The sequence below is a fragment of the Balearica regulorum genome, chromosome Z (assembly GCF_011004875.1).
Source record: "Balearica regulorum gibbericeps isolate bBalReg1 chromosome Z, bBalReg1.pri, whole genome shotgun sequence".
Lineage (NCBI taxonomy): Eukaryota > Metazoa > Chordata > Aves > Gruiformes > Gruidae > Balearica > Balearica regulorum.
Window position 1 is genome coordinate 71,330,199 of NC_046220.1, and position 27,212 is coordinate 71,357,410.

The following is a 27,212-nucleotide window of genomic DNA, read 5'->3' on the forward strand; positions in this document are numbered from 1 at the left end:
TGGGATAGAACTTAACAAAGTACAGTGGAAAAGAAATGTTAATCCCTGTTTTTCATAGTCAAATGTTGTTTCATTTGAAATGGAAGAAATACAAGTAACGTGTTATAGCGTCTTTATGCTGCCAGGATAAAGGAGCTTAATAACACTGCAAGAAATAGTGGCAAAGAACAGAAGAAGATGAGGAAATGTTTCTCTCTGCACCAGGCAAATACATTATTCAGTGACTGCTACTGTGATATGTGCCTGACTGAGCCAAAACTCAACGTAGTTGGTGCTCAGATTGCATTTCTATTTGAGTGAGCATGGACTACGTTTGCATAAGCAATAGCCACTCAGTAGGTATGGCCACAAGGAGAAGCTGCTAATGGTAGGTCACCAAAATATCTGCTTCACTGGGGGTTGTCCAAAAGATCAGTTCCATTGGTGTATTTGCCTTTGAAGCATTCATGTGAGCCTCACGAGTTTAGCCACTCCACTGCCAGAGGAGATAAACTTAGACTCTTTTGCTCTTGCCTCCTTAATGTTTTTTCCCTGCAAAACTGGGGAGATGATTTCTGGTCTATGTACGGTAATAAAGCTTGTCAGACACAGCCAGCCAGAATTCTTCTGAATTCACATTTAATTTATTCACAGCACAGCATGCAGCAGAGCTGATGGCTGCAAGTTAATCTGCTGCACTTTAATGAGATAACTGTTTGCCTCCCAGGTTTTGAGGTTTATGCTAGTTTTATTTGTCAACCTGGCCAAAGCCAGAGCCATAAGGAATCACAGCTCTACACTGAAATATTTTATTTACTTAGCTGATGTTTTGCCAGAAGAGAAATCGGTGAAGTAATTAAATAGTGCTGCTTCTATTTTAGAACAGAATTTTTTTTTTTTTTTTTGAGCCTGCAGTTTACAATATGTCCTTGTCAGTGTTCTGGCTTATGAGTATTACCTAGATAAAAATATTCTATTCACAATTTCTCTGTACTTGTGGAATTAAATTTCTACCTGTGTTTGAAAATTGATCCCCTCTTCTCGTTTCCTTTAGAGGTGCATATTACTGGGGAGGAGGGGCAGGGAGAGAAATGTAGGAACTGTGTAATATCAAATCCAAATGCAGAAATATCAGTGTGACAGTGAGAGTTGCAAAGTCTCCCATTAAACAACAGATTATATGGCTCCACTCAGGTTTAGAAATCCAGTTCATGGCAATCTAGTCCTTGCATTAAAACTCAGTCTTTTAACAGTGGCAATTCCTCCTCATTAACTAATTACTGCATTCATAATGAAAAGAAGATGAACCCTAGTCAAGAAAAATGAGGTAATGATGCTTCACTAATGAGATAATTTCTGTTGTGCGATGGGAACACGCGGGGGTCGGGAGGCACCTGGGAGCATCACCCCTGCAGATGGCTGTCGAGTGCCAGCCCTCACAGGTCTGCTGTCCGAGCCAGACCTGCCCTGGGGTGGGCAGAGAGGAGCACACTGTGCGGACACGGTGTCTCTTACAGCAGTCTTGGAGTCTGAACTGCTTAAATCAAAGTAAGTGTCCTCTGAGAGGCTTGCATTGATTTATCTAAAGCCAGTTAAAACACCATTTTAAGACTCACTTGTACTCATGCAGAAACATTGTTTCTGTACACAGAAGAGTGTTTGGAAAGGAGTCTTTGAGATGGAGCTAACATCTTTTGTGTATGTTAACCTTTAATGTCTAAACCCTGTCAGGATGAAGGTCAGATTCACCTTTCACTTCACCATTGTACCCTTGCATTATGTTTTCTTCAAAACCAAAGCCTGTTAAACTTGCCACCTTTTGCAGCAGGAATACAGCCACGTTAAGGAACTGTGTAGTTCTCTGTCGGTTTTGTGTGCCATTTGTGACACAAGCTATTGTCTGTTTGGATACAAATAAATAATGACTAGGAAATAACTGATAGATTTATGGGAAGATGCTGTAACAGGCTTCAGTTGAAATGTACCTGATGTTAGTTATAATCTCCTCATGTTCCTCTGCTGCTAACAGAAGGTTGGGGGAGTGGAGAGGGATGGGGAGGGAATGTATAGGAGGGGATGTGCCACTGAACATCATTGGGTTTGGGCACGGGGACAACCTTCACTGAGAGACTTCAGAAAAAGACATACAGAGGCTATATTTGGAAGTATTAAACTGTGTTTGGCAATCCAGTCAGGTAATGTAACCCATAGAAAGCACAAGATTAAACCAACCCTCTATGCATTTCTTCGAATTAATAAAATGTTGATTTCCAATCCTGTGCAGGCAGAAGGGAGCACATAGACAAAACATCAGCACATTTGCCTGTGTGTAATGCTTTTTGTTTATAGGCATGTTTCCTTTCTCTTGGACCACGAACTGCCTGTTAATATGCGTGTCTTCCCCGGATGCCAATAGCATATCGAAAGGAAAAGTTGTGCATGTGTGCAGGAAAGGGTTGTGGAGGTTGCAGGGGGAGAGGGGGCTTTGCCTTTGAGCAAGTGCCACCTCTGTAGCAAGACAATTCACACAGCTTCTAGGGTTTCTTTCTCATCTTAATGACGGAGCCTTAGATATTAGAGCAGTCTGAGATAAATAGTTATTTATGTGGCAAAGGAGAATGTAAATCACTGCTACGGATTGCCAAGTGCCGTTCCCTGTATCATTTAGATCTGGCAGCTGAGTTTGATACCTGTTGATCAGGAGTTAATGGGATTAGCTTAATGAAGAAACTTAGGGTTCACAAAAATATTAAACGTTTAAGAGGTTTGGATTTTTATTAGCCTCTTGCTGTTCAAGAGATAGTCTTTTTAAGGACTTCACTCTGAATTTGTGTCCAAAGCCATCTAATCTGACATTATTGTTATTTTTGTTTCATAGTGTTTCCAGGTCAATTTGTTGCTGGCAGTGGGTATTTTCATCATGTTAATGAGATTTCTTTTTTTTTTTTTCTTGTTTTGTCTGTTATCAAATTATTTTGGCAGCATTTTAGGGTTTGTTATATAGTGCGTGGTTTTGTTTCAGAAATGTTTTTTTTAGTTTGTTGGAGCGCGTTTCTTGTTTCAATTATTTCCTGTGGAGTTCAGTAGCTGAGTGAAAGAGATGATTCTCAGTGTTTGAAATTTTCTACCTAGTTGTATGTAGTAGTTAAAAATGAGTAATACTTAGAGGTTTGGGGGTATAGGTCTTCTGGGGATGGTGTGTAAATTTGAGAACTAAATGGTAATGTGGCTTCATTTTTCTTCATTTTGGGCAATCTCCATTCAGACACCAACTTCCCATATTGCGGTAGTTTCCTTACGGCTGTGATAGTCCCAGGTATGTAGAAAAGGTATTATCTTTTGAGGACCAGCATCTATAATTCGAAAAAAATGGATAAACTTTTAGGTATAGAAACCTTTCTCCAGGCCTGAAATGGAAGCAGCAGACTTCAAGCTAAGTACAAAAATATGACCTGACACTAATCTAATGCTAGTGCCACCTAAGAATAAACACAGTCTGAGTAGCTCAATCTGTGAAACATGAAAGTGCTACTGTCTGGATTTCAAATGGAGTCCAGTCTGGATTGTGCTTAGTGTATCCCAAAAGATGCTTTCCCTCAGACTGCCAAGGACTGACCATCTGGGCACTGTTCTCATGTCGTGAGGAGAGAAATACCAAGATGGCTCGTGTAATTTTAGTTTGTCCAACACAAACTGTTGCAGGATCGTATGCTGTTTCTCCCTGCAGGATGTCTGTCTCTTGGTTTGCAAAGAGCTCGCAGGTCAGGTTTGTGGTGGCTCTCTCTGGGCTGTGTGTGGCTCTGTACCTTCCTCTGCAAAAGAGAACGGTGCATTTCTCCATGGGTGTTTCCGCAGGACTCTGAACAGCAACTCTGGTCTTGCAGGCTCACCTTCCTTTTGACCTTGTCCATGCCTCCCTGCCCATCACATCAAATACAGGGTGCTCACCCCTGATTTCAGAGCCCAGCTTGCCTCAGCCCAACTGGTGAGCCCTGGGAGCCGTGGAGGGTTGGTTATTTCCTGTGTTCCTGTAGTACTGGTCCTTGTCTTGAACATGAGTGAGTGTTTCCCACAAGCACTATCCACTTTTCTCTTATGTTTTTTTCTGTATTTCTGCAGGGAGAGAAACACTGTTTCAGAATGGGAGTCATTCTAGTCTTTCCCTAAAATTGAGCTCTACTGTGATGTAAAAGCATGAAGCACTTGGCAAGCAATTGATGAGCTGTGACCTTTTTTTTGTGCTGTTAGTTATTATCTTAGTTTTTCTTTGAGCTCTCCTCTTTTGATTTTTATTTCTACTTCATGCATTTCTTTTTATCCTTAGACAGATAGATCCTTGCAGAGATACAGGCTGTCTGTGATGTGTCTTTGTAGAAGTTTCTCCAACTCATATCCTGAGCAAGGCAGCCATGCTCCTTCGTGAAGACTTCAAGCTATCCCAATACAAATGCCGCTGCTATAATTGTACCTCAGCAAGACAGAAAAGAAATGGAGATATTGCTGAATATCAGAGAGTACATTTAAAAATGAAAACAAGCTGAACATTTCTGATGCTCAGTTTGAAATATTGTGGGCCTGGATTTCGCAGACTTCTTGCACTCTCAACTGTTTTCACCCCCCAACAAGAGATGCCTACCCTTCCCCCTGCCCCGTCCCATCCCCCCCCCCCCCCACCCCTTGTCTTTTAACCATACTTCTTCCTCTGGACCGTGTGGCCTGATGTCTGGAGTTATTGAGTACCTTCAGGTTTTTCTGATGTTTTCTTGTGTGTGCTCAAAGCTTGGTTCCTAAATAGGGATTTAAAGCAAGGCCACTTTAAGGTTTTGCATCCAAACAGTGATTATATGCCATTTGGGCACCGAGCTGCTCATTCATGTGACTGACTAATTTCTGGGCAACTCTCAATACTTGGGAAATGCTGTGGTAAGAAGTAAGACTTTCTACTCTTTGGCTGTTTGCAGAGGGGTTTTCATGGTCATAGTTTTAAACTTTAAACTTCTAAATTCCATATAGATGGATTTTAAATTTTTTTAAGGTGCAACATTCAGTCTCTTGGACCCTAACTTGCCCATTAGTAACAGAGGGATAATATTTCCCTCCCCTTAAAGATGCATTCATTAATAGCAGAGGTAAGTATGCTGGGATTTGTCTCACCTAATTTTAGCTGTCTGAAGTGAGCTGTTTGTCTAATTTAAAGAGTGGAGCAAATGAATCACCTCCACTGGTGAATTATCCAAGCTTATATTAAACACCTGTATCTGGACAAGGTAAGTACATATCAGAGGTCCCTCTCTTTCTCTTTTGTCGCTGCAGAAATTTAGATGACCAGTACCAGTTTAGATGATGAGCTTAATTTTAAGTGGCTACAATTGGGTGAGGTGGTCGGGGTGATAAACATGGACCAGCTAAGTGGATGTTCATCTGCCTGATGAAATTAAATACCCAACAAATTGCTGCTCCTGTAAACAGCACATGTTCTGCTGGGGGTGGTTTTACTGCTAGAATTTTCTAGAGGTTTCCCACAATTTTTAATTTTTAATGCTGAGGATTCAAATCCACTCATAATGAGACCCTGGAAATCTGTATATCTAAATATCACTATACAGTTGCAGGAGCGAAATCATAAAAACGTTTCTTTCCTTGGCTTGGTTTCAAATAGGGTGACATCATTTTTATCAAACCGCCTCTATTAGTGCTTTAATTCAGCAAACAGAGATTGCTAAGTAAGATTCCTTTTCCAGCCAAAACGTCAATCAGAACTGCATGCTCCATAGAGTACTGTACAAATTAACATTTTAACATCGCTATTGTAGTAATTATTCCGAGCATCTTTCTTTTATGACACTCACAAGAAAAGGGATGACTTGTTGCTGAGTTTCCAGACTCTAATTTTCTTCCTGTGTAAGTGTGCTCTGCCGACATCTCTTTCCCTTCTGGCTGTGCAGTTTTTCTCCACTGCACGTACCCAGCTGGGAGCTCCCTGTCTTAGTTATTGAGCTGCCACAGCAGAGGGCAGGAAGGATCCAAACAGCCTTTGTGTATGTGAACAGGTGCTTTGAATGTTCAGAGGATCTGATGAATAGACAAACATATGATTTGACTTCTAGGGAGATGATTTGATGGCAAACAAAAGGTCACATACCAGCAAAACTGTTAACTGGTGGCATGAGGGTGGGGACTGCTGTTCTGCTCACTATTCATTTTCCTCCTACACTGCGGGGCAGATTCTGCCTCCATTGTAGCTGCTCTCGCTACACAGGATGAGCGAGCTTTTTGGGTGATGTGCTTGTGCGCTACCACTAAATAGAACATGCAGCGAACAGGGATGGATTTTGCTACAGCTTGGTTGCTATATGTCTCCTATTCCTCTTTATGAGCTGTTTATGTGTGGCATCATACACAAACCCGTGCCTGGCACCTGCATTCATACTTGCCTCGTCATTCTTGGATGCTTCGTTTACTGTCCAGACTGCAGTGCCCTTGCGTGCCTTGCTGCTTGACTGGTGAAAATCAATCAGTGCCATGAAATCTGGCTTTCTGTACGCAAATAATTGGACTCTCTTGTTTCTGGAGTTCTTCAAAGGAGGCTCACTTGTGGAAGAAGGAAACAATTAGTGTTTAATGTGGATTTGTATCTCTGCACAGAAAGAGGAATGTTAGTGAAATAAGCTGAAAGGTGGAATATGTCTTCTGCTTGGGGATCAGGTGCAATTCTGGCATTTTATTTATTTTTTTTTTTGACAGCTAAGCACCTGGACTGAGAAGTACCTGTGCTTGAAGCTCAGCAAATAAAGAAGCCATTGTACTGCCAGTCCCTGCTCAGACAAAATACCTTGCAAATCAAAACCTTTTCTTCTCAAGGTTTTGTACTGATTATTCCTTTGGCTTTCCTTCACGTGCACCAGGTTTGCTTTTTATTTTTACTGCTTAGGGGAAATTATGGTTCACCTAGCAGATCCAGCAAATTCATAGAACTCCACATTTGATAACTGGGATAAACATGCCTGGAACACTGCTCGGAAATCAACTGTGGATGTTGAAGAACTGTATAGTAATAGGGTGGAAATCTTTAATTTCAATTTTAAGTTCCTGCCTCTTTAATAGCAATGATATTGAATGTTTAGTTAAGCACCACCAGGCTTAAAACTATCTATTGCTCTTGGAAGAGCCTAGGTGTCACTGACTCCCAGCAACAGGCTGAATTCTGTGATTCAGAGTTTCAAAGTTCTTTGGGAACAGAAAGATAAAAGTATATGCTCAGAGGGTTTTTCAAAAGAACTTAAGATTAGTTTCTGTGTCCTGTTGAAATGTATTAAAAAAAACCCCAAAACCAAAAACCAAAACTAGTCCCTATAGAAAAGGAATAATTTCTTCCTTTTTTCTTTATTGTGTTGAAATGAAGAGAGATTTTAATACTTTTCACTACCTTTAGTTCGCAAGTGGGTTTCAAAAAACTAGAGTACTTAACTGGACAACAGGTATGTCATAATTCATGATGTGAAAAGAAGTCTTTTTTGTTGTGTTAGTGAATTCTGTAAGATTAAAGCAACTGCATGTTGATAAAGACGCAAAACTGCTTCATAGCAAGCGCATCGCAAATTTTCTAGACAGTGATTATAACGTGTGAATTAGAGCTAATTAAAGTATGTCAGTAACATAATGTACAAAATGGCTGATTGCCGGGAACAGATTTGGGAGCTTCCTGCAAATTTTAGTTTTTTATAAATATGTGTAGATTTCAAAACATGCCCTCTCATAAGAAGTGTTTAGTCTTTGTTTATATGTCAGTGCTGTTGCTAGTAAAAAAAGATTATGGATTAGGTGTTTCTCATAGGTAAGAAATAATTTGCCATGCGATTATTTTGATACCCTCTTTTTAAAATATTGAATATTTTCATAGTATGCAAGGGTGAATGTTTTACAGCTATGAGCACAGCACAGAACTGAACTTTTGCAAAAAGGCCTCTTGTGTTGTACGTAGGATCTGTCCAATCAGTGACGATGCTACTGGGGTGGGAAGGGAGGACGATGTCCTCCTTGTGACAACATCTGGAGCACCATGTGCCTCTGAGGACGAAATACAGGCTGTCTGCAGCTGCTGTCGTGGCTGTGTTCAGCTTGCTGAAGTGGCAGCCGTGCCGAGGGGCTGCTGGGCTGCCCATGACATACAGGTTTGCAGGGTGGAGGGTGGCAATGCAGTAAGGTGGTTCTTGTGGGCAAGAGGGATATTGTCCTTATGGTCTGTGACAGGCATTAACAAGAATATTATTAAGCCATTAACTGAGTATCTACTTGCACCATATACTGCCTCAACTAAAAGTTCAGGATTGCGTAGTTCCTATGCAGCTCTTTTTACTAGGAGACTTTTAATGGGTGAGAGTGTATTAATATCCTTCGTTTTGCAGAAATGAAAGTGGAGTCATGAAGAGATTTCCACCAGAGCTAAGCACTGGATTTGTCTTACACACCACTCTCTGGGTCACAACTGTATGTCAGAGGAATGGGGAGTCCTGGGAACTTTGGCTCCCTGTGCTCCACACCTTCAGCGGCAGAAGAGAGGTTCAGCATCCAACAGATAGATTAAGGTTGTGAAAAAGCTTTTTAAGCAAAGTTAAATATGAAGATCTAGATCTCTATCCAACTGGATCTGCCTTTAGATAATTGCAGGTGGCTTGCTGAATTGTTTTTTTCCCAGTACAGCTGCTCCTAAAAGAAGTATCATGGATTTTATTTTCTAAAATATCTCAGTTACTCAAAATTTGTCAAATTCCTGAATTAATGTATATGTCTATAAATGGAAGAAAGGCAGAGAGGAAAAAAAAAGACACTGTCAGATAAAGACTCAGTTTTGACAGTATCCTTGAAAAATGGCAATAATAGCAGCATGGAACAGCTTCCATTGTGTTTGGCTGTGGAGTGGGACTGTCAAACTGACACGCTGTCTGCCAGTGCCATTTATTAAAGAATTACTTGATGGTTTAAAGCAAAGGATCTCCTTTCACACAAGCCACTCATCCTCTCACAACTGGATCAGAAATGGGCTGTCTTGAGCAAGTCCTTGCAAATCTCAGGATAGCATAGAGCTAGAGAGTGGAGGGGAAGGGAATGTTAAGGCATTTTAGTCTATGATATTCCTACCTGAGTAATAAGGGCAATCTCTACCCAGAAGAAAAAGGGGACACAGAAGTTATAGAGAATTCAAAGGAAGCATGAAAGAATTTGTGCTGGCACCATCACTGCACAGCTGTGCCAGCTTTACCAATAGCCTCGGCTTTACCAGTATCACCAGCTGTGGGATTATTGCAGATAACAATATTTTGATTTCTAAGCTGAGGAAGTGTCACATTAAAAGCCAAAACACAGTCAGTCTAGGTGGATTGCAGTCATTGCCATGGTGTTCAGAGAAAACATGCCTTTTTTTTTTTTTTTTTTGGCACATTCAAGACTGAAAACATTCCATGTTTGGATACTTTGAAAGGTCCTTAAAATACATTTACTAATTGGTAAGTTTTACTGTATCAAGGTTAACTTTTGAACCAGGGGGATGTAAACAGCTGAAATGAGTTAGAGGGAGGATGAGGATTGTATCCAATCACGTTAGGAAATTACTATGAAATGTTGTATTTATGTAGTGTTACTATGAAACAGCTAAACCAATTGTTTTTAGACCTGAACATATCCAGTGTAAATTAGATGTATCCTGAGTCTGGACAGAGTGCAGATCAGCTGACTGTTCATTCACTTAATCAATAGTACTGCCTGTGCTTTTTCATTGACTTCTTAATGCTAAATGGTAAACACTAACAGCCAGATCTGCAGCAGTCTAAATTGGCTTAATGGGTCATTAGAGCTATACTGATAAATACCAACTGGGAATCTGATGTGGACTGTAGACTGGAAATTTAGGAAATGGAATACTGCTATTTTATAACTGGTTTCATTCATTTCTTATAGTTCTCTGTATTGTATAGTGGCTTATTTGATTGCTGTATTGAATCAAGCAGGGATACTGGATTGAAATTGAATTACTAGGCACAATGTGTTTGATGGGACTGTAGGTTGATTAATTGTGCAGGGCTTTAAATTGCCTCTTCAGTGATGATAGAAGAGATGAGTAAAAGGCAGGCATTGACAGTTCAAGTCCTCTCTACTATGTGCGTCTTTACTTGTCACCATTCTGTTTGCAAAATGAAATTATTAGTCTCTTTATGTTCCTGGACCAGAGAGGATGTGCACCAGGTGATGTGGCCAATAGGCATGTTTTGCAGTCTTAGCTAAGACTCTTCCAACAGTGGTACTTGTAATACTTGTATTACAGTGTGGAGGGTTTTTTGTTGTTGTTGTTTATCTGGTGGGGTTTTTTGTTTGGTTGGTTTTTTTTTTAATTTGATCTACTAGCTAAAATAGCGTCCAGGAGAGTTCTGTTTCCTGCTTACTGGTTGAGATTGAGACCTTTCTTTAGGCCTCTGTTGTTTTGCTGTGCTTTCTTTTCTGTTCTTTTGTGATATCTCTTGGTCTTCAAGGTCAAAAATGAAACAAGTGCACTTGTGTGGATAGGAAGATTATTCAGAGTTATAGTTAAAAAGATGAAAACTTTGGAGGGAGTATTATTGAACCTCATATTTTAGAATTTAAGAATATTCAGAAGTCAGGTTGTGAACCTGTGGGGAAGAGGGGGTGGAGGATTATCCCATACTTCTGTCTGGAGGGCTCTTAAACCTCTGCTGAGGTGTCGCCTCTGGCAGAAAAGGGATACTGCCTCGTCACAGCGTGGCAGGTCTGACAACACTTACCTGAACCATGCTGGGCTGAAAACATACTTGCACCCAACTGGGACAGGATTTATTTTTAAACCTCCTGGTCTGGTTCCAGAGAGGTCTCCTGTCTATCCACACCTCACAGCCAAGGAGTAAACATTGCAGCTCATCTTTGCTTATGTTTCCATTTAGTTCCATGTTGTGAAGCAGTGGTTGTACATAGTAAAGCAAAGCTGTGCTGTATTTGTAGACCTCTGGTTGGAGAAGGCCACTGACAACATGGTGTGGTAACTTGGTGGAGGGGTTATGTTTATGGCCAGCTGAATGAGCCTGTGTGCTTCCTCACGGTGATGCTGCTCCAGTTGTCCTTTCTCTTGCACCCTGTTGAGTTACAGCAAAGCAAACTGGCTCTGGGGGACCTCCTGGGCTGGAGGGATACTCCATTTGAATACGCATAGCTGGTGACTTCCTAAAGTTCAGGCTTCAAGCGCTTAGAGCTGTTTTTCTGGATTTTTGGAGGAAAAAATGCTTTGGCAAAGATGATGTAGTGTTTTCCACTCACATCTCAGGGCCTAAGGGAAAATATTTCATTATTTCTCTCCAGTGAGCATGAAGTCAAATATTACAGTGTCTTTGCTTATAGTTGAGGAGCCTTGCATGAGAGACTTCTTTTAGAGCACCTCATCTGGGGAGTCATGTCTTGCATTCAGCACAGCAGCTAAGAGAGTTATTTTGTTTGTTGCAGTTTGTCAAATGTGCCAGGCAATACACAAAAGTAGAATAATGTCTAATGTGAAGATCTGAGGCAACCAAAGGATAAGGAAAGTTGCAGAGCAAAGGGAATGGTCAAAATATGACACCTTACATGCTTTCTTCTTCATCCCCTTCCTTTGTAGTATTCTATATCCTTTTGTTATCTCTCAGCCTTGGTGTGGTCAGTCAGCTAAGTTGATATAATCAGTTTATTAAAAATGGTCTTTTAAGAAAGTTTGTATGTGAAAGCCTTTGTGAACTGACTCAGAAAAGGGAATAATATTTCTCCCAGCTGCTTTCCTAGCTTTCCCCACAAGAATCAGATGAACTGCTCAGCTTTTCATGGTCAGTGACTGAGAAAATGAAAAGGAATCTAGCTTGGATTTCTTGCATGGTTATAGAAAGCTCTATCAACATCGACCCGAGGACAGCCCATCCTGGAGTGCTGATAAACTGTCCGTGCACTCATTACAGTGCAGGAGGAGTCCTTATTCTCTGCATTGCAAGTGTCCTTGCAGCAGAGTTTGATGCTTGTACCATGTTGTGTAAAGGGTGTGAGTCTGACATGTGGGTGAGGCAGGCCCTCTCGTTGAGTCACAAGGTTCAGAAGGGACCCCCTTGCTTTCTAAACTCTTTCTCAGAGAGGAGCCTAGGTGCGGCTAGGTCCAGTCTTAGTTCCAGACTTGGTCAACAGTTTATATCTGAAGGTTTATATATAGCCACTCATCAGAGTCAACGTTTGCCTGTCAGAGCCCCCTAAAGAACTTTCAGAGACAGTTTTGCAAAGTTGAGAAAGAATAGTTAATTTGTTAAAGCAACAGATATAAAAGTTCAGAATTGCCATTGATAAATACACTTACTGCAGTAGCACTAGTATATGAATATAATGCCAGCAAAGTACTGTCCCGGGTATTCTTCACCAGAAAGTGAAGTTGCAGTGCTTACCAAGAAGATGTCCCTATCTTGGGTGGAGGAGAAGGAGCACAGCCTGTCGACCGCCTCTTCAGAGTCTTCAGTCTCTTCTCTCTCTCCCCAGGGGTACTTTCCTCAATATCCTCAATATCCCAGTCTTAGCTGTCCCCTCCCTGGGGTGACGTTTAACGTCATTTGTGTGGAGAGTAGAGTACTATAGTTGTATAGGTTTAGCATGTACTCCTTTTAGCTCGTTATCATATTTAGGGGTGTCAACTTTTAACTTTCATTTCATGGATAATGAAGCAAAAGGTCTCACTTTGGGGACCACGGCCTTCAAGATTCTGTGTAGAAACTATCTGTTTATTCTGCATTCTTTAGCCAAGACAGGGCCATCCTGCCGCTGTAAAACTCCCTCCTTCGGCTGCTTCTCGTACGAACCTTGCGGATCTCCATCCACAGTGTTTGTATGAGAGATAAGTGGACACCAGTGTTTTTAACCTCTTATGTGCAATTGCCACATACAAACAATGGAAAAAATCTTACCTTTTAAAGTCGTTGTGGAGATCCATCTCAGATGGCAGTGGCTTTCTTTTAGGGATCTTAAAAGTAATGGCAAACCTGTTTTAAGGCATCATTCTTCAAGTGGCTTTGCAAAGGAATCTCATTTTATCCAGCCACACCTCCTGGTTTTCCTTTTCTTGACCTTAAAATAATGAGTAAAGATGCAGAAACTGCATACACTGTGCAATATCTGTCAGCTATGAGATCACTGGAACTGTTCAGTAGTGATGCTCAGATTTAATATAAAATACTGCACTGTTGTTTGGTTTGGTTTTTATGGGTTTTTTTTTGTTGTTGTTGTTTGGGGTTTTTTTAAGAAAAAGAGAGGGGAGAGCACAATGAAATAAGAACTGTATTGAGAGTAATACATGCATCAATGCAGCCATGAGTTAGGAAAGGGCTGTACTGCATATGCCAGAGAAAAAAATGTACATCAAAGAGGAAAGGAGAGGCAAAAGATGGGAGAAATGCAAAATCAAGTATCCAAAACATTCTGTGTTGCTGAAAAGATGCAATAAGTGGCAAGAAAGAGATCTGTGTAATCAGAAGCAATTATTTCTACGGAAATTTCTCTTGTTACCAAGAGTATTAAAGGATGTTTTCCATGAAAAGAAGTAAAATAAATAAAAGCACAAGAAGCAGAGGTTGTCTGATTTGATCCTATTTTAAAGTGTGAACATTGAATTACTTGTGGCTATATATAATAAATAGTGCTTTATGTGTGCATGGAGAGGAAGAGATATGAACAGATCAACAGCCTGCTCTCTTTTTTAATATGGCTTCTCATTCGCGTACTGCCCTTCGAGGCTGTCCTGTCAATGGCAACGTTAGGGTTATGAACAAGGATTATGATTGGAAGGTACTCACTTTGGGGAGATGCTATTTCGTATGCTCAGCAGAGCTGCCTGGGGTCATCACAGCTTCTCGCTAGTCCCAAAGCTATCGGCTCACAATTCAAGTGCTGCTGATTGCCCCAGGAGATATAACTTGGATGCTGATGACATACTCAGCCAGACTAAGCTGATGCTGGAATAAAATATGCCCCAAATGATTCCTGGCACATTAATTTTATGCTTAGAATCAGATATACCTTTTGCTATGTTTTCCTCCCTGAAACGTTCACATATGCTAGTCCCTGAATTAAGAAGAAAAATAGCTAACATGGTACTTGTGAAACTAGCGTTTAACTAAAATGTCAGATCTGATAGAGACCTCTGATGCATCTGAACACACAGTGAGCTTGCAGAGGAAAAAGGAAAAATAGCATAGTAAATTTGTTTGCAGTGTTTCCAAAAAAGGGAACACTTGAAAGAATTGTCATTTTTGGAGTACTGGTGATAGACAGTAGCAATGGTTCTGCCCTCAGTATTTTATTTCCAAGTGATTAGATAGCTAGTTCACCTTCAGATTATAGATGTCCATAAAATACAAGGTTGTATGTGGTGCTTATTAATGTGATACAGAGTATTCTATTCAATCTTCATATATGCAGTCAAATTAATAAATGAGAAGGCTGTGGCAGTCTGTCTATCACAGCGCTTGACCTGCGTCATGCAAGCCATAGTGTTGTGTCTGGTCTTCTGTTGAAGTTGTAACTTCTGTTGATCTTAAACTCTATGTTTTAGGTGCTTGGTCAATCCTGATGTAAAGATGCTTTTAACAAATTGGTAGTTACTCTTGCTGTGTCAGAAATAAGAACTGATTTACTAGTTTTTGTAAGTTTGAGTCAAAATTCTTGTCCCATGAATCCAGCTGGGCTTTAGCCTGATAGATGAAGGGAGCCTTCTTCTGTTAAACAATTTGTGCTATGTGTCTGCTCACGAAACATTGTAAAATCATGTTTACAGTTTCACTTGACTGAACAAATAAAAATAACTTTTTTTATTGGGTTATTGTTGTGCCGGTTTTAAAAGTTTTAAGACTTTTGCACCTTTTAAAATTTTCAGTGCAGTGCACAAACATCCAACAGAGTTTGGGGTTTTTTTTGCATTTGGTATATGCACAGGTGATATTACTGCCTTCCTCCTCCACCTTTTCTTCTGTGTACAGCTGAGAGGTTTAGATCATTTTTGGAAAAAATAGTGGGGAAGGCACACCAGCTGATTCTCTCAGTCCTCAACATGATTATTTCCACTTCTACATCTATAATGCAAAAGTGGTCCCCATGCTGTTTGTGTTTAGATGTCTGCAGGAAGTCTGGTGGCCTGTGGCTCTAGGGGCGGTGGAGATGGGGAGAGGCTGTGAGCAGTGCTGCTGCCCAGAGCTTGCCTTGCTGCCACTGTGCTGTTGGGTGAGGTCTCCACTGAGCTGATTAAACATGAGAATTAGCGTGCTCCACTCTGCACTATGACCTGATCTCGTAGCCCTTTTTCAGTTTTCCAGTGGTGCTAATCTTATATTTGTCTGAGTAAAGATTGTCTTGTTTAAAACCTACATTTGATGAAACTAGTAACGCACTTAATGGTGAGCTTTTAGAGTGCAGTAATCTGGGGCTTTGGAAAAGCCCCTGCCATTCGCCTGCTGCTCCACCATGCGCTGCCTGCATGAAGTCTGCAAGGAAATCTGTCTGGGGGTGGTTTGACTGGGAAGAGGTGTGAGGCTATCTACACTTAGCAGTGTTTCAGAAAACATTACAGCACCTCCTCCTACATAAATAATTACAGGACGGTAAGGAAGTTACTAAGTGAGAGGGGAAACATGCTCTTGGGAGGGCAGCATGTTTTTCTGTTAAAGAATAGTTTCTTTAGCAGAATTGGCCTTGTGATGTCCATAGTTGTGAACATGCTCACACTGTTTGGAGAGCTAGAAATATAATTACAGCTTGTTTTTTCTCATTTCTTTACTTTTTGAGAGTACTGAAAATTTGAAATATGGAATTAAATGATATAGTGTTCTAAGAACAAGAGGAGCTGGTCTTTGTGCTTGCAGGAGGGAGCTGTAAGAGGCTGAATGTGGGTACTTTTATGAACACTAAATGTGTTAGTCTGAATTGAATAATGAGTAACCTAATCAGACTTTTAGCCAAGCTTGCCTTTTGTACTGTGATAATTGCCAGTTTTCTTGGGCCTTAAAGCCAAACAGATCCTTCCCCACCTTCCAAACTGTTTGATTTTAGAAGTGAGTTCCTTATAGGAAAGAAACAGTGCTTAGGTGAGGCACTCATCCTGGCTCAGTCTCTTGACCAGAAACACTTCCCCAGTGCAGGCACTGCCATAGTACACAAGCTATCTCTTAGAAAAGAACTGAAAATGGTAATGGTGTTGGTCTGAATCAAGGGCAGTTCATTGTGGTCATGGACATTACTGGCAATGTCAACAGTTGTAGGCTCCCCTTGGAGGCAACTGTAGCTGTGTTCAAAAACACAAAACAGAATGATCATCAGGAGTATTCAATAGATGATAAGGAGATGCCAGAGGAACAAGAGTAAGTAGTTGCTTAAAATCTTTTCTTGTGTGTGAAAATTTTATTTTATAGGGAGGACAAAAATACAGAGTCATTCCAGGTCTGAAAATTGGTCACTAGATACGGCATGCCATCTCCAGATTGATGGACTACCAGTTCTTCTTTCTTCCTATCTAAGAAGCTGGTTCGGACAGGTTTTTTTGAGCAGTCTTCAATGATTTGTAGTAATTTGTGCAAACATTTTTATTTCTTTCACTTCTCTTTGGCCTCAGAAGAAGGGAGGATTGGACCAGATGACCTCCAGAGGTCTTTTTCAAACTCAACTATTCTGTGATTTTCTGAAGGATAAACTCTCTGTTCTGTATTACGTTGATCAAAGAGCAGTTGCTTTGCACTGGGTTTTGAATGTTTTGTACTTTGCCACATGCACTCTAGGCTGTGTCCATTGATCCATAGCTGGTGTGTCTGCTGTAGTTGTGCTGTGACATTCGATGTGGATTAAGGTGCTCCAGCTGAGATGTTTTCGCTGAAAAATGCAGAGTCCCATCTGTGACAGAAGTAGTATTAGAAACCATGTCTGGCAGCAGTTGACAAAATATGGCTTTGAAGTGGTTTTTAATACAAAGTAGTTGTGCTCACCCTTGCAAGCAAACCATGTTTAAATGTTTGCATACTAATTACTGTGCACTTACCTGGTTTCTTGGATTGTCCCTTTGACACACAAATTTGCCTGCAATAACAGTACCAATAAGGCAGCACAGTGCAGACTCCTGATGCCATGTCGCTAGGCACAGGACCAAAGTCCAAATTATGGTTATGTGCAGTTCTGATGTCTGGTCCAGGACTCAGCTGGTGGTGGAGGGAAAATGCACCTTTATCTCCCATAGGAGGAGAGTGGGGGTTGAGGGGGAGGCTACCAGTTCTGGGAAGTAATGGGGCAGGAAGGAAGCAAACATTTCCTTTCTTTTTCACACATTATCACCGAGGTCTTCAAGGCAGAGGGGGGTACAGGTGGAGGAGGAGAACAGGACAGCCACAGTGGATGTGGGCAGACTGGGGAGTGTGATTATACTGTATTTGCAGCAGCATCTAAATTATTGCAAAGTTAACAAATGCTGCTATAACAGCTTCATTCTCTGTCACTCCTGTCACCTTTTTTGCTTGCGTTCTCAAACACGACAAGAATACATTTTCTCTTTTGTCACTGCCTGCCTCTTCTTTCTCCCTGATATTTGACGATGTCAATTTATCTGGTCTTAATGTAACTCCAAAGCAATTTAGAATTCTATTCTTCTGAAAGAAGCTAAAGCAAAATGGGTCTCTTTCCTGCAGACATTCGTGCACATAATTAAAATCATTCAAACAGTTAAGTGTGCTTAACTGCTTGGGCTCTGAATTTATCAGTAATCTCCCATTGAAAACTGAGGTTAATTCATCTCCATAGTTATCATTTGAAAGCATTAAAATGCTTACTTAACAGGTAAAGCTGTTGACTTGGGAAGATTTAACTGGCTGAATATAAAGTTGTTTGCGCTGTATGGCCTGGAAAGAGATTTGATTTAAAGAGTGGAATGACATTTAAAGTTTGTTTAATGGGCTTATTTAAAAAATCTCTTCATTTTGTTTTATGCCTTTTTTCTTTTTTTTTTTTTCAACAGAAGATTCAGGGGTTAATTCATCTCCATAGTCATCGTTTGAAAGCATTAAAATGCTTACTTAACAGGTTAAAGCTGTTGACTTGGGAAGATTTAACTGGCTGGATATAAAGTTGTTTGTGCTGTATGACCTGGAAAAAGATTTGATTTAAAGAGTGGAATGACATTTAAAGTTTTTTTAATGGGCTTATTTTAAAAGTGCCTTCATTTTGGTTTATGCCTTTTTTTTTTTCTTTTCTTTTTTTTTTTTTCCCCCCCAACAGAAGATTCAGTGCTTTATAAACAAAAAGTAAAATAGCTCTTCTGTTTTCAACACTTGAGAGGGGCTGATTAAGTTTGATTTGAGTTATGTATGGGCTAGTTCACCACCTACAAAATCCATGCTGTGCTGGTTTTGGCTGGGATAGATTTAATTTTCTTCACAGTAGCTAGCAGGGGCTATGCTTTGGATTTGTGCTGAAAACAGTGTTGATAACACAGAGATGTTTTTGTTACTGCTGAGCAGTGCTTGCCCAGAGCCAAGGCCTTTTCTGTTTCTCACACCACCCCACCAGCAAGTGGGCTGGGGGTGCACAAGGAGTTGGGAGGGGACACAGCCGGGACAGCTGACCCCAGCTGACCAAAGGGATATTCCATAACATATGGCATCATGCTCAGCATATAAAGCTGAGGGAAGAAGAAGGAAGGGGGGATGTTTGAAGTGATGGTGTTTGTCTTCCCAAGTAACCGCTAGGCGTGATGGAGCCCTGCTCTCCTGGAGATGGCTGAACACCTGCCTGCCCATGGGAAGTGGTGAATGAATCCCTTGTCTTGCTTTGCTTGTGTGCACGGCTTTTGCTTTACCTATTAAACTGTCTTTATCTCAACCCATGAGTTTTCTCACTTTCGCTCCTCCAATTCTTTCCCCTATCCTGCTGTGGGGGAGTGAGCAAGCGGCTGTGTGGGGCTGAGCTGCCATCTGGGGCAAAACCATGGCAAAGACTAAAAAAGACTGCTTCAGAGCGTGTACAAGTAAACTGCTCATTTAGCCATCCAGGTGAAATTCCTTCTGAAGCAGACAGCAAAATTGGCATTGCAGTGAAATATTCTTTCATAACCTTGTCAACAGTAGCCTCTGCCTCTTGCAATTGCCAGCTGGGGTTAAACCACGACACAGGCTCATAAAATATTTTTTTATTACTTTCTGATCAGATAATTCACTTGAATAAAACCCCAATAGTCTTACATATTAAAAAATATTCCTCTCATATAAAGAAAAGTCAGACTTTTAATTTTTAATGAAAATCCTGATTTCCATGCTGAGACCAAGTTACAAGAATGTGTGGTTGTTTGGCTGGCCAGGACTCCAGGAAGAGCACCTACTGCTCTGACTTTCCATTGAGAAGGTTCTCTGAACCTTCAGAAGGCCAAAAGGTAGGCGTGATCTTGCTGGTGCTGCAGGTAGCTTTGCTTGAAAAGCTTGACTAAGTTATGGGCAGTGCAGGAACTCACGGGTAGAGAGTTGCAGAAATCCCATGCAACTGTTGGAGGTTGAGACGGGGGGAAAAAACTGTGAATGAGCTTCCTCCCCAGGTACGTGCCCCCTTAGCTAACCATGGCAGTTTGGCTGGTTGTGGCCATGGTGTCTGGGTGGGTGAGACCTGGGAGATGGCCTGCTCAGTCTCTGCAGGCTTCTTAATTCAGACACAGAACAGAAGTTTTGGGGATTGCAGGGAAGAAGCTCCCTGGTCTCTCTGCAGAGGGGCAGTTTTAGGTTTCTCAGTTCCTCTTCACCATATCTAAGTTGACTTGCATGGGGCTGTCTGTGCATCTTTCACTGGTTTATCTGGAAACAGCAGCATGCTGCTTGAAGGCCCAAACTTTCTCACAGGGTTTTGGCAGAATTTATGAGTCTAGAAAGAGGTTTTATGAGTAGCAGTGAATTGTCTGTACACTTTACATCATAACAATGTGATCAGCTACACAGCCAGTGGGCCTATGTATACAAGAATGGGTCATACATGTACTCTTGTTCTGACTCTGACTTGTTCATTATCTGGATTTTTGCATTACCTGAGGTAGTGTCTGCCTCTCTTCTCATTCCTTTGGATCATGGAGTGCTGAGTGTTTATACATGCCTAAGCCCTGTGGCCTTTGGTTGGTGTCAGGGGCACACAACTGGTGATGAACACTGGAACAGCTGAGAAGTGAGGCAGTTACCTGTGGGGAGGCTGCATCACTGATAAATCTATAATCTCTTTTTTCCCAGTTGTTTTTGGTTTTCTCTCTTGGGTAATATTTTTATCAAACAAAGCTTGTATAACCCAAGCACTTTATATGCTGAAGGTAACTGGACTGTGAAGTCTGAATTGCACTGCACTTGGAGCACCTTTTGGGTTCCTGATCTGTGTTGTGGCTTTGGTGGAGTGAACACCAAACAGAGCGGTTTGGTGAACAGTGCTCAGCCATCTTAAAAAGAACGTAAAACACAATATTGAGGTTCACCAACTGTAGTGGTCATGACTAGGCTTTTCTATTCCTTCACATAGCAGTATGGCTACATAAATTTTCCTAGGGTTTTTTTCTTTGTTTTATTGATTTTTAAGGCCAACCGAGACAGACTAAATGAGGTTGTGAGAACATCTGCATTGGTCTCCTGTGTGCCAGAGGTTATGGAATTTGTCCCAGCTGTTCTCCACAACATCCAAGAAAGGTGGTGTGATCTGATGTCCATCATTGTATAGCCCTCATTGACAAGGATGTTTTCAAAAAAGTGAGACTGCACTGCATGTGACATTTCAGCAATAGTCACCAAGGGATGATATAGGAAGACAATAGCAGGTAAAGCATTTAATGACACCCATAGCGGTAGTAAAAGACTCCACTTCCAACAGCTCTGGGATAACTCCCAGTGCAGAGACAAGAGGAGCTTGAGGTCTGTGGGGGAAGGGAAGGGGAGTAAAACATGCCAAAACCAGTGAAACTTTGCTTCTGTCTGTTTGTGGTTTTCCTGTGACTTGTGGATCTTCAGGGTGTGATTGCTGCTGTCAGAAGTGTGTTGAGCAGTGCTGTTCAATTCAGTACCTCTGTTTTAGGTGCTATTTACCAGGCAGTTATTAAAAGGGATGGCCAGAGCCGACAGTGAGGCAAGGGGAGGGCAGAGAGAAGTTCAGCTACACTTGCTGGCTTTATGAATGATATGTTAAAACATAGCCACCAAAAATAGTAGTTTCTCTGTGCCTCTTTGTAAATCTCTGTGGGACAGAAGAAATGATTCTAAAGTGAAACACATGCTCCCCGAGCGACTTTTTTCAGCACTGAGCCCAATTATTTTTTAAATGGGGGGGTTTAGCCCTCCAGGGAAGCCATAAATATGTCCATAGCTGAGCTGTAGTGGGTTGTATATTCCCAATTGTCCTATTAAGGGAATTCAGTGAAGAAAACAGGAGACCGTTCTCACTAGTAAAAGTACTAGCAGCTGTTTTCTTTCAATGTAAGTCATACTGCACATTTTACTCTTGAATGTCTAAATAGTGTTTGGCCACATCTAAGTTCATGAAAATTTAATGCCTTGGTGGTTGAAATTGGCTGCTTTTGGTTTTGGACCATGGCTGGTGCAGACATTTTAAGTGTCTCTTGATAATTGCTTTTAAGGTTGAGAGAAAAGAAATGAATCTTTCGTATCTTGAGGAAGGGGGGAATGAGCAGGCATAGAGTAATTTACGTTGGAAAGGAGCTCCAGAAGTTATCTGGTCCATCCCCTGCTCAAAGCAGAGCTAATCCAAGTTAGATGAGGCTATTAAGCCAAACATTGAGAATCAGGGATACAGAGTCCAGTCGTGTAGGGCTCCTACCCCAGGGCTTAACTCATCTTGTAGGGAAGTTGTTTTTTCCTTCTGTCCAAGTGAACAAGTCTTTCTGCAGAGCTGCTTTCTCACCAGTTAGTCCCCAGCTGTGCTACTAAATGGGGTTGTCTGTCCTGGGTCCATCTTGCCTTTGAACTTCTTAATGTTCCTGTCATCCAGCTTCTTTGCTGTTTCTCTGAATACTAGCTTTTCTCTCCAGAGCATTAACCTCTTCCCCCAACTTCATTTCACCTGAAAACTTGCTGAGGGTGCTCCCCATCATGTTGTCTGTGACACTTATGAAGGTGTTAAATAGAATTGGCTTGTAATCACCTGGGAGTTTGACTTTGAACCTTCAGTCACAACCTTTTGAGTCTGATGGTCCAGACAGTTTTTCACATATCTTTTAGTGCATTTGTCTAGTTGGTGTCTTCCCAATTAGACTGGAAGCATATTAAGGGAGATGGTGTTAAAAGAGTTGCTGAAGTAAAAGGAAAATTTTGTTTTCCTCAAAGCTAGTAATTCCCTCCTAGAAGGCAGTCAGATTGGTCAGTGATGATTTGCTCTTGCTAAATCCATGATAGCTGTTTCCAGTCACCTTTTCACCATTATTAAGCTGGAAATGGTTTCCACAAGGACTTGCTCTGTGATCTTCCCTGGGACTGAAATGAATCTGAGAGGCTGTTGTTCCCTGGATTGTCCTGCTTTCCTGTTCTGAAGATGAGTGTAACTTTTGCCTCCTCCAGTCAACATGACTGGTCAAAGGTGAGAGAGGGCAGCCTTACAGTGATGTTGGCTGTGCCTTCTGCATGTTCAGATGAATCCTGTTTTGTCCTGTCTACTTATATGTGTCTAATCTATATACGTAGGCCTTAACTCAATCACCTTTTACTAATGAGAAGCAGTTTGAGAATGAGAAGGTACTAGGCAGAGAGATATGAGATGCATGAAAGCAGGCCTTGCCAGTGAAGACTAAGGCAAGGAAGATGCCAAGTACTTCAGTAGTTTCCTTGTCTTGCATTATGAGGTCTCCTGCCCTGTTCAACAGTGGGCCACCATTCTCCTTCCTCCTTTTTGCTGCTGATGTATCCGCAGGAGCTCTCTGTTGCCTTTCCCATTTCTTGCTGGTTTCCCATCCTTTGCAGGAGCTCCAGCCAAGCTGTGGACTTCCTAGAATCACAGAATGGTTTGGGTTGGAAGAGACCTCAAAGATCATCGAGTTCCAACCCCCCCTGCCACAGGCAGGGACACCCTCCACTAGACCAGGTTGCCCAAAGCCCCATCCAGCCTGGCCTTGAACACTTCCAGGAAGGGGGCACCCACAGCTTCTCTGGGCAACCTGTTGCAGTGCCTCACCACCCTCACAGTAAAGAATTTCTTCCTAACATCTAATCTAAATCGACCTTCTTTCACTTTAAACCCATTACTCCTTGTCCTATCACTCCATGCCCTTGTGAACAGTCCCTCTCCAGCTTTCCTGTAGGCCCCTGCAGGTACTGGAAGGCCGCAATTAGGTCTCCCCAGAGCCTTCTCTTCTCCAGCCTGAACAACCTCAAATCTCTCAGCCTGTCCTCACAGGAGAGGTGCTCCAGCCCTCTGATCATCCTCGTGGCCCTCCTCTGGACTCATTCCAACAGCACCATGTCTTGTCTTGTACTGGGGACACCAGAGCTGGATGCAGTACTCCAGGTGGGGTCTCATGAGAGCAGAGGGGCAGAATCACCTCCTTTGACCTGCTGGTCACACTGCTTTTGATGCAGCCCAGGACACAGTTTGCTTTCTGGGGTGCAAGAGCACATTGCTGGCTCATGCTGAGCTTTTCATCAATCAGGACCCCCAAGTCCTTCTCCTCAGGGCTGCTTTCAATCCATTCTCTGCCCAGCCTGTCGTTGTGCTTGGGATTGCGCCGACCCATGTGCAGGACCTTGCACTTGGCCTTGTTGAACTTCATGTGGTTTGTACGGGCCCACCTCTCAGGCCTGTCAAGGTTCCTCTGGATAGCATCTCCCCTCCAGCGTATCAACCACAGCACACAACTTGGTGTCGTTGGCAAACTTGCTGAGTGACACTTGCTGGCTGACACTTGATCCTGTGGACAATATGTCAGCAATATGTCCATGTCGCTGACAATATGTTAAACAGTGCCGGTCCCAGTACCGACCCCTGAGGAACGCTACTCATTACTGATCTCCACTTGGACATTGAGCTGTTGACCACAACTCTTTGAGTGTGACCCTCCAAACAATACCTTATCCACCGAGTGGTCCATCCATTGAATCCACGTCTCTCCAATTTAGAGACAAGGATGTTGTGCGGGACAGTGTGGAATGCTTTGCACAAGTCAAGGTAGATGACGTCTGTCATGTCTGTGAATTCTTTGCTGTCTCTTCACATTCCTTCTCTATTTCTTCCAGGGGGGCTGTTGCTGTTTACACCCTCTGTACATGGCTTTTTAAGTTTGAGCTCACTCAGCAGTTATCCATTCAGCCAAACTTGCTTTCTCCCTTACTTCCTTATTTTCTTGCATGATCGGGTGGATTGTTATGTGCTTTAGAGAGGTTGTCTTTCAATTTCAACCATTTCTCCTGAGCCCCTTGGCATTTAAGGTACTTCTCCCACAGACTACCAATTACCAGTTTCCTGAACAAGCTAAAGCTGCTGCTCTGAAATCCAGGATCTTTATTCAGTTATTTGCCTTCCTCACTTTCCTCAGTATTTTAAATTCTTCTGTCACTTCATAGTCACTCTGGCTAAGACCGCTGTCAGTCTTCATGTTCCTAGCCATTTCTTCCGTAATTTGTACCACATCCAGCAATGCACTTTGTCTACTTAAAGGAGTGCCTGCAGAAGAAAAGTCTTTGCTCTCTAGATTGCCTGAGCCCTGCTATTCTGCTCTCCTAGCACATGTCTCTTAGTTCCCCATGAAAACAAGCGCTGTAACTGTGAGGTTTCTTCCAATTGTTTAGAGAAGGCTTTGTTTGCTTTCTTTTCTTGACTGAGCAGTCTGTAGCGTATACACACCATGTTTATGCCTTGTTCTCTGCCCCCATGATCCTGATCCACCAACCTTCATCCTTGACTCCTTGGATCAATGATATGTTGTAGTGTTGAAACAGTAGGAAAACAGCATGCACTATTTTAAGAAAGTGCTAGACACTTAGTAAACTGGTGAGAAAATGTTTGCACACAAAAGGAATATCTGTTTACTCCTCCTGCCTGTGTAACTTGGGATGAGTTATTTCCCCTCTCTTTTGCCTCCCCATGTCCCAGACTGTGACGTTTCTGTGGTAGAGACTGCCCCATATATCAGGTCAGTGTGTCCCCTGCCCTATTGTACTAAAGATAGCTGATTTGCAAGCACTGCTGTCTTCCAAAGATTGCAGGCATCATGCATCAGTATTTCTGAATGTACCCTGCATCCTGTCTTTATGGGAGCTGAGATTTGGTGATACAGAGAATGTGCAAGTCCACTTCTGAGTGGCAAAGTAGGATGGAAATGTCCCCATGCACCAAAGCAAAGTTGGAAGGAAACCTGGTTGCTAAAACCAAGTGTATGTTCATACAGGATTCTCCCATTACCAGGAACATAGTGATTTGGGGCATGACAGTGGAAAAGATCATACTTTGATTTGCCTTGCTAAGTATAAGGTTTTTGATTTTCCCCGAGTTATATGAGTAAGCTGGTTAGGACAACAGGGCAGGATGAAGGCAAAAGGAAATGTAGATGAGTGCATGGTGAAAATAAATATTTAAATGACCTGTTCAAATTACTTATACATGTGGAAAGACAAAACACTTGTATTTTTCAGTCAGGAGGAATCCTTACATACTCTTGAATAGCTGACATTGGCTTTATTCAGTGTCAAGCAAATTAAGTCAAAACTTATTTTCTTTTTGTAGTATTTAATAGGGGCTCCTTGTTGGGTTACAAAACATGGAGGTTCTCAGCGTACTGTGTGCTTTTCTCTGTTCCTTATACATAGGAATCCCCATTTTTAGGCTCAAATATGTGCATGAAGACCTTAGTTAAGGAAAAATATTTTTCTAAACTGTCCTTTGTAATGTTCAATCACTTCTTACTGTGGTGTTTCCCCCACCTTCTACACTCTTCTCTGTGTTTTGCATTACTGATAGCTAAAAGCTACCTGCTGACAAGGTGTTCATTTTAATTTTCTGCCATGAGAACTGCGCTGCCTCTCTCAACTTAAGTAGTTTTAAGAACTGTTTTGCACTGTGTTGTGTGTTGGCTGTGGTGGTCAAGTTTAGCTGCCTCTCCTGCAACTTCGGGTTGTCAGTGGTTGTATATCAGACACCAAAGGACCAATGTTTTAATTGATCTTAATACCATTTTGAGCCTACTCCTGCAATCATTTGATCATGTTTATAGGTGTACTTATTCTCACATAAAGTCCTACTGAAATAAAAGGGACTTCAGTGGATAAAGCGAAGGTTTGCAAGATCTATCCCTTGCTAGTATCAGTAGCTATACCTTGTTTTGAACAAGACTGGATTTACTTTGATTTCTAGATTAGTGCAGGTTACATTGGGCAGAACATTTAATGTATCTCATTGATTTTCCCTGTAATACTGTTGAAACACAAGTCACTGCTCTAATCATTTGTTTTACCCATTAAAATTCTGTATGCAGATCCGGTCCCCTGGGATATCAGTGTGTAACCAGATACTCCATGATCTAATGAGGTTCTGCAAGGAATATGCGATCACTTCAACACTTAGCAGTAGAAAGCTTAATCAAAATGGAAAATTTATCTAATATTTAAAGTAAAATGCAGTTCAAAAAGACAACCATGAAAAGCAGGGGTGTACAAAATTTTAAGACATCTCAGATTAAACAAAACAAAATCCAAGCCAGAGTTTAAGATGATTTGTCGTGACTCTATTTATTGTTAAAGAAGAAAATGTTATAGCTGTCACTTCAGTTTATAGGGTTTGTTCCAGTTCAGTTAAAATAGCATCACCATCAGAAATGACTGACTAGCAGGATTTCATTAATGTGATACTTATTTGCCACAGCGTGTGTGCTTTGGAAAGTAATTTGGAAAAGCGCCTACAAAAGCATCAGTAGCAGGCAAGACTTGTGCTCTGAACTCATTTTGATGCTAGGATTTGGATGTCTGAGGGCCTAGTGCTACACTCCATTTCAGAAATACAAGTCCTGCTGACCTTGAAGGACTTTTGCAAATGGTGTGACTACGCTGAGGAGCAGACCTGCTTGCTGCAGTGAGTCTGACCAGAACTATCCTCTCTGGCTGGGACAGCAGGAGTGCAGCTCTGCCTGCAGCTGGACGATATTTCTGTATAAGCTGCCAGATTTCACCACCAGGTATTCAGAAGGCTGGTGGTAG

The 27,212-nt window shown here is 41.7% G+C and overlaps 2 protein-coding genes across 2 annotated transcripts in view; both read left to right on the forward strand.

Annotated features, from left to right (window-relative positions):
- RPL37 (ribosomal protein L37) overlaps positions 1 to 27,212 on the forward strand; it is a 350,006-nt gene that overhangs the window by 182,596 nt on the left and 140,198 nt on the right. The gene's annotated exons all lie outside the window — the stretch shown is intronic.
- The window catches only part of PLCXD3 (phosphatidylinositol specific phospholipase C X domain containing 3), an 88,687-nt gene that overhangs the window by 31,013 nt on the left and 30,462 nt on the right, over positions 1 to 27,212 (forward strand). The gene's annotated exons all lie outside the window — the stretch shown is intronic.